Consider the following 7,903-nt stretch of genomic DNA (forward strand, 5'->3'; position numbering starts at 1 on the left):
AAACACCTTCAAGGGCTGAAGCACAAACCCACTCCAGTTATACAGGTTTCAGTAAACGTGCGCAAACACCTTCACGAGTATCACCTCTACACGCATTCAATAAACAGAGTTTCTCTCTGGTGTGGTCTCTTCAATACACTGTGTAAGTGAACAGCAAAGGGAATGCTGTTGGTGTGAAAATACACCAGATGTCACGGTGGGCAGAGGTCAGAGGCCTAGAACAAGGCATGCAATTTGAGGGTTAAAGGAAGCTATGGTGGGAGCAGCGTTGGTGGCACAGGTACCTGAGAGTGATGGGAGTGAACACAAATGGTTGCAGTGATGCCAAGTCTGTGAGGGTAATGGAAAGTTAAAGATATGGCTGAAGGAATTCAAACTATTAGTGAAAAATGATAACTGTGAGTGCCTCTATGATTTGGATAAAATATGCCTTACAGTACCCTAAATTTTAAATATCTGTGGTTGTCAGGTCACTCGTGTCTCAGTGAAAACATACAATCTTTCAAACCACACGTGGTAAATGTACTCATTTATTTATTTGAGAGGGCTCATTTTCTATGTGAGTCATTCGCCCTCTAGGTGGGGACTGTAAGAAATGAAGGGTGCCTTTAAAATGGGACATTACATTTATTGCATAATGTTTTGGGGACGATTTGGGTTTCTATAAGGTGAGATATCTGGTTTTACAATGTAAGGTAACTTGCATAGTAATGCATTACAAAGGGTTTGGAACAAAGGCTCCAACAGAGGTGGGATACCCCACAGGGGGTCAGACAACTGAATCCGATGTATATTAACATAACTGTGTGCATGTTTGCATAGACTACCTGTCTCCTCCGTAATTGGGTCATACAGGAAATCTCTGGAAAGAGGGGTTGGGTGAACCACTTTCTGGGAGGTACAAGGAATTCTGGGATGACTAGTTAGGGGCTGCAGGAGAAAGAGCAGTCTGAGAAAAGGAGAGTCTGAGAGAAAGAAGAGTCGGAGAAAGAAGAGTAAGAGAGAAAGGAGAGTCGGAGAAAGAAGAGACAGAGAAAGAGCGCAGTGAACAGAAGTGTCCTGGGTCAGGAGACTCAGAACAAAGCTGCGCAAGATGGCGTTCGGGAGAAGCCTGTGAGCTGAGAGAGGTTTCCCAAGAATGTGCTTAAGTATCCCTTTTGTTTTGTATTATTATCAAACGTTTTCTGTATGTTATATGTTTTATAACCGGTAACAGTGGCCTAATTCAATATCAATATACATTTTTCTATACGTTTGTATTTGTGCTTTATTCGTCACACATTCCCTAAAAGAATAACCTTGTAAGAGGGTCAAAATTTCTTACAATGGGGACGAGAATGGCACCACAATATGCCACTCTATTTATGGCTGACCTGGAACAACGATTCTTGGAAACACAACTTCACAAACCCTACAAATATGATCGCTACATTGATGATATTTTCATTGTCTGGACGGACGGAAAAGAAAACCTCAGAAAGTTCCATAACGCATTTAATACATTTCACCCATCTATCAAACTCAAAATGGACTTCTCCACAGAAAGTGTAAACTTCTTGGATACAACTTTCACAATAAACAAGGACACACTACATACATCCCTATACAGAAAACCCACAGACCGATCCAACTACCTGCACAAATCCAGCTTCTATCCATCCCACACAAAGCAAGGCATCATCCATATCCAAGCCACCAGGTACCACCGCATCTGCTCCAACACTGATGACAGAGACATGCATCTAAAAACACTGTCTGAGACACTCAAACAAAAGGGATACAAACCTAGGATCATCAATAAGAAAATTAACTCTGCTCTACAAACACCACGTGAACACACGTGTGCAATACACAGACAAACAAACATCCTCACGCATACCCTTAGTAGCCACATACAATCCTGCCCTAGAAGAAATACGAAAAATCATCAAGGATCTGCAGCCAATGCTAGCAGAGGATGCGGTGTTAAAAGAAATATTCCCTGAACCCCCCCATCTTGGCCTTCAGACAACCAGCTAATCTCAAACAAAAGCTGGTGAGTAGCAAACTACATACTGAAACTACACACACAGATAATGGAAGCAAACCATGCAACAAAGCCAGATGCAAACTTTGCCAACACATCTGTACCAGCAACACAGCCACCCACAACAACAAGACATACAACATTAAAGGATCATACTCATGCACTTCACAAAATGTTCTATACATGATTCAATGCACCAAATGTACAATAGGGTGTTACGTCGGTGAAACCTGCCAGCGACTGAATTAAAGGATGAATCTGCACAGATACTCCATCAACCATCATGATGAAGAAAACCTTTGCACTCCAGTTGGGCACCACTTTACCCAAACAGGTCACTCCATACATGACCTTAAAATCAAAACACTGAGAGGTCATTTCAAAAACACCCAAGAAAGAAAGACATTTGAAGCCAAAATGCCAAAATTTTCTTTTTTTCTTTCTCTTCTTCTCTCTCTCCTACACGCTTACCCCTGCTCCCCCCCTAGCCTTATCTGTGCAGTATATGTCACTATTTACTATTTACGACGCTCTTAGTTTTTTGTCTGCAAATTCTCTACCGTGTTGTTTTAACCCCTGTTTTAACCCTGTATCAGAACATGTACTGGTCAGTTTTAAACTGTGTTTTTCACTTGCTTGGTCAGAAATGCTTTTGACTTGATAAAGGGAGGACTCCCGAAAGCTCGTCTATTATTTTAAATACTGTTAGTCCAATAAAAAAGTATTACAAGATTCTGCAACATTCTGCTTTTTTGCATTCTTATACACTGGACTAATACGGCTGCCCCAAACTACAGTAATATGATTAACAGCAATCACACTGGAGTGGGATTGCTGTTAGCAATTATATATATATATATATATATATATATATATATATATATATATATATATATACCGTATTTGCTAGATTATAAGATGACCCTGATTATAAGATGACCCCCCAAAATCTAAATATTAATTTAGGAAAAAAACAAAAAGCCTGAATATAAGACGACCCTATAGAAAAAAAAGTTTTACTAGTAAATATTAATGCATGTAAACAATTTTTTCATATCTAATAAAAGCTATGATTGAGAAAAATATATATTTTTTTTATTTCCTTTTATTTGCCAACCTGCCCCCCAGTTATGCACATCTGCCCCCATGGTTGCCACTCTGCCCCCAGAAATGCCTTATACACCCTATTTGCCAGTCTGCCCCGTGATGTGCCTTTTAACCCTCTATATGCCAGAGTCGCATATAGGGGGTTAAAAGGCATATCATGGGGCAGAGTGGCATATAGGGGGTTAAAAGGCATTTCTGGAGGTATATATATATATATATATATATATATATATATATATATAAAACTGCTAACAGCAATCACACTCCTATCAAGCCAAGGCTGCCAGTACATGCTAGAACCTGGGGATGATATGAGTGTGAGTACAGCCTCCCTATGCCATGCTACCACCACCACCCACCTTACACATCCATGCTATCACACACACACTCATTCACAAACATTTAAATACTCATTCATTCCATTAATCACACATACTTCACACATTAATCACAAAACCCCTCCACCACCCCCTTACCTGAACTGCATATTTATATATTTATATTGTTATCGAATTTTTCTGTCCAATTTTGGTGTGTTACTTACTTTTAATAAAGGAGTGGTTAACACACCAAAATTGAACAAAAAATTATATAATTGCTACCAGCAATCTCACTCCTATCATGCCCAGGCAGCCAGTACATGCTGGAACCTGAGCATGATAGGAATATGATTACAGCCTCCCTATGCCATGCTATCCCCCCCCACACACACTTACACATCCATGCTATCACACACACACACTCATTCACAAACATTCAGTTTAAACTACAGCATAACACCCATCACTCTCACACCGCCCCCCCCCTTCGGTACGCTACTGGTTGTGCGCACAATTTTTGTTCGTGTGCGCTCCCTCTGAAAGCTATGTGCGCGCACACAAGCGCACAGCTTAGAGGGAACACTGCTTGGGAGCACTGTAAAGGAATGATGTACCCTTCCCTGAACAAGTGGGTTTTTTAGAGAGGTTTTGAAAGTCGCGTACGAGGCAGAAAGTCTGACGGAACGGGGAAGGGAATTCCACAGGAGGGGAGCGGCGCGGGTGAAATCCTGAATACGGGAGCGGGAAGAGGTAACAACAGTAGAAGAAAGCCGCAGGTCGTGAGAGGAGCGCAGAGGGCGAGCAGGGGTGTATTTGGATAGGAGGATAGAGATGTAAGGTGGTGCCAAGTTGTTGAGGGCTACATGGGTCAGGGTTAGAAGTTTAAATTTGATTCTGAAGGGTATGGGGAGCCAATGAAGTGATTGGCATAGTGGAGCAGCGGATGAGGACCGGTTAGTAGGCAGTTGCAATAATCCAGGCGAGATATCACAAGGGAGTGGATTAGTAACTTTGTGGTATCTTCTGTGAGGAAAGGGCAGATTCGGAAGATGTTTTTTAGGTGGAGGCGGCAGGATTTGGTGAGGGACTGGATGTGAGGGATGAAGGAGAGAGCAGAGTCGAGGGTGACACCAAGGCAGCGAACCTGGTCTGTTGGATGGATAGTGGAGTTATCAACAGTAATAGAGATGTCAGGAAATGTGGACATAGCAGATGGTGGGATTACCATGAGTTCGGTTTTAGAGATGTTGAGCTTTAGGTAAGGGGATGCCATCCATGATGCAATTCCTGATAGACTGTCAGTGAGGCGAGTTAGAAGAGAGGGGGAAAGGTCAGGAGCAGAAATATAGAGTAGGGTGTCATCTGCATATAGGTGGTACTGGAAACCAAAGGAAGAAATAAGTTTTCTGAGGGAAGAAGTGTAGATGGAGAATAGCAGAGGCCCAAGAACTGAGCCTTGAGGAACACCAGTAGATAGCGGTAGGGGAGAGGAGCAAGTTCCTGTAAATGAGACACTAAAAGTACAGTTAGAAAGGTAGTATTTAAGCCATGAAAGAGCCATGTCACGGTTGCCATGAGCATGTAGGGTTTGTAGGAGAAGGGGGTGGTCGACTGTGTCGAATGCTGCTGAGAGGTCCAAGAGAACAACCAGTGAGAACTGGCCTTTCGTTTTAGCTGTGAGGAATTCGTTAGTAATCTTAGTCAGTGCAGTCTCTGTTGAATGCTGTGGACGGAAACCAGATTGTAGAGGGTCAAGTAAAGAGTTTGACGAGAGAGAGTTTGTCAGTTGATTGTAGGTTAATCATTCCAGCAGTTTGGAAGCTAGCGGGAGAAGTGAAACTGGACGGTAGTTTGATGGGGATGAGGGATCAAGTGAAGGTTTCTTTAGGATGGGGGAGATGATGGCATGTTTGAGGATTAGAATACACCAGAGGACAAGGAGAGATTAAAGATGTGGGTAAATAAAACCTCTTACGAGATGGTTATTTATGGTTTTTAATGCTGATATTAATTAAAAGTTAAGCTTTATTGTGATTCATTACCCTGGATTGTGGCTTTACCATCACTATCATTTTTCAGCAATTAGAGGGTTACCCCCCCCCAAGTATAGCCACTGTACTTAATTAGTCACTTTACTGTTCTTTTGAGAATACAATTCCCATCACCATGAGCCAGAATGGGTATTGTAGCCCACAATTGCTTGTACAGCAAAGGTGCGAAAAGGTTGGCATACTTGGGGACCTGCATATTTTTTACTTTTATTTGGTTTCTTTAGCATGATTACTATGTTTGTCTAAATATTATTATGTTCTGTACTGTCCCCTGCACAGTCTGTGTGTGCAATCTATATATATTAATCTATTAGATATTAATCTATTAATTTATCACATTCCTAACATATATATCCCCCTTGGTAAAATGTAGGTTGGTAAAAAATTGTCCTGGTTAATTGGCATTCTCTGCAGTGCCTTTCGGGGAATGTGTTTTAAACAGCCAAATGTGTTTTATCTATATTATTACCCTGGGCTAATGTTTCCAACCCCTACTCAGACAAAAAGAATCGTTTTGAAAGGATTTTGGAAAACACAAAAGTACATTATGTGACATTTTTCTTTCCCTTGCACAGCTTCATGTCTAGCTCTCTAATTATATATAAGCTTGCGAGCAGGGCTCTCTCCACCAAATGTATCGGTTTGTCTTAGTCTGTCAATTCTTGTCTTGTCATATCCCTTGAATTTATGTATTGTATTAAGCGCTGCGTAAACTGTTGGCGCTATATAAATAAAAGATAATAATAATAATAATATTCACATTTTGTTGACCACCCTATTTCAATCTGAGTTTCACATATATGTGGTAGTACATGTAATTGTGCTTGTGTGCCACTAATATATCATTTTCTATTTCCACAACATTTCTTTGGTTACAGCAAGCAACTTTACAAAATGGACTAAAAGCAATGAAAAGTGTGAATAATGATTCTGTAACACTAGCTCTTTTTTTCTGATTATAAGGGCACGGCCATCACTTTTCATGAGTTGCTAGGCCCTGAAATATATAATTATGCTGAAGCTAAAAACAAACTATAATCAATAAATGGCATGTACGTCCATGGGTCATTGCTAGCCTTGATGCAATACTTCGTAGCAGTTTTATTTAATGTACGTGTGAAGTGAACATGGTGAATAGGACACAGCATGGGTATAATAGCCCAGCAATCATGTATGAGTTTCCAACTTTTCTGCAGCCTTTAACTCTGGTGAAAGTCACTCGTGTTGCTCTGAATGCAATGAAAGGTCACTGTACCCATCAACATATAAATAATTCAGAGGCCTGCAATTCGGTAACATGCAGAGTACACAACGGAATAGAAGACTAATGCCTAATTGTACGTGCTTTACACAATAGAGATACATTGTGATCTTTAATTACTGCAATTTAATGTTCCTTGAGAACGCATAATTCTAAAATCTGTATGTCTTTACGATAATCTGTATCTCTTTACTGTTTCTTTCTAGACGTCTCTTTCAGAGACGTATATATGTGCCATTTAAGGTAAATCTATGGAGTTATTTTGGCATTGGCCTTTCAATTGGTTGGCCATGCTAGCGGATCAGTTAAATGGCTGGGCAACGGAATATGACAGCGTTACTGAAAACTCAAAGAACCCTTAAATTAGCGTGTCAAACTAGGACACGATTTGGGCAGGGCAAACATGTCACCAAACCAACATTCTGTTATGCTGCACATCAGGGGAGGGTAATGAAATACCCTAATAAGCCAAGGATCCCCACTGAGAGGGGTGTGTGTCGTACATTCAGTGCAAACTGTTTCGGATAATCTGTTCCTTTTTTAGCTATTAAAAAGTTAGCTGTACACAGTACTGGATGGATTCCGCAATTATAAAAGCATATGGATTTTACAAGCCATCTGTTTGTAGGAGCCCACTTGTTTTTCCCCTTTTTTGAGATTTTTGGAATTTTGATTATTTATATACTCACCCTGATTGACTTATATAACCTACAGCCCCCTCCTTTGGTTTCTGGAAAAGTGAAGTTCGTAATGTGTAATCTACAATTCTTTAAAGTAAAGTAAACTCCTTAATTTGCCTAATTATTTATTTAATTGAATTAACACGTTGATAAAGAAATAGCAAAGGAGTCGTTTTGGGAGACATTGGAACCTTTTTATTCGGATTATCCTTAAACAGATATTCATTTTTGTAATTTATATTACTTTATTTATTGTGGTTATTGTTTCAAGTATCCACTTGAGTACAAAACTCATTATTCAGAAAGAGAATGTCGAGATAACTTGCAAAGGGAACACAAGAAGGATCAATTCATTGTGTAAGTGTTGAACGAATGAAAAGATGTGTATAATGCAATCATAAAAATACTTTATAAGTATAAAACAAAACTGAATCGCATAAACTGAACAGCTTGTCTGG

The sequence above is a fragment of the Sceloporus occidentalis genome, unplaced genomic scaffold (genome assembly GCF_023333645.1).
Source record: "Sceloporus occidentalis isolate IW3139 unplaced genomic scaffold, rSceOcc1.0.p SCAF_44, whole genome shotgun sequence".
In the NCBI taxonomy this organism is placed as follows: Eukaryota; Metazoa; Chordata; class Lepidosauria; order Squamata; family Phrynosomatidae; genus Sceloporus; species Sceloporus occidentalis.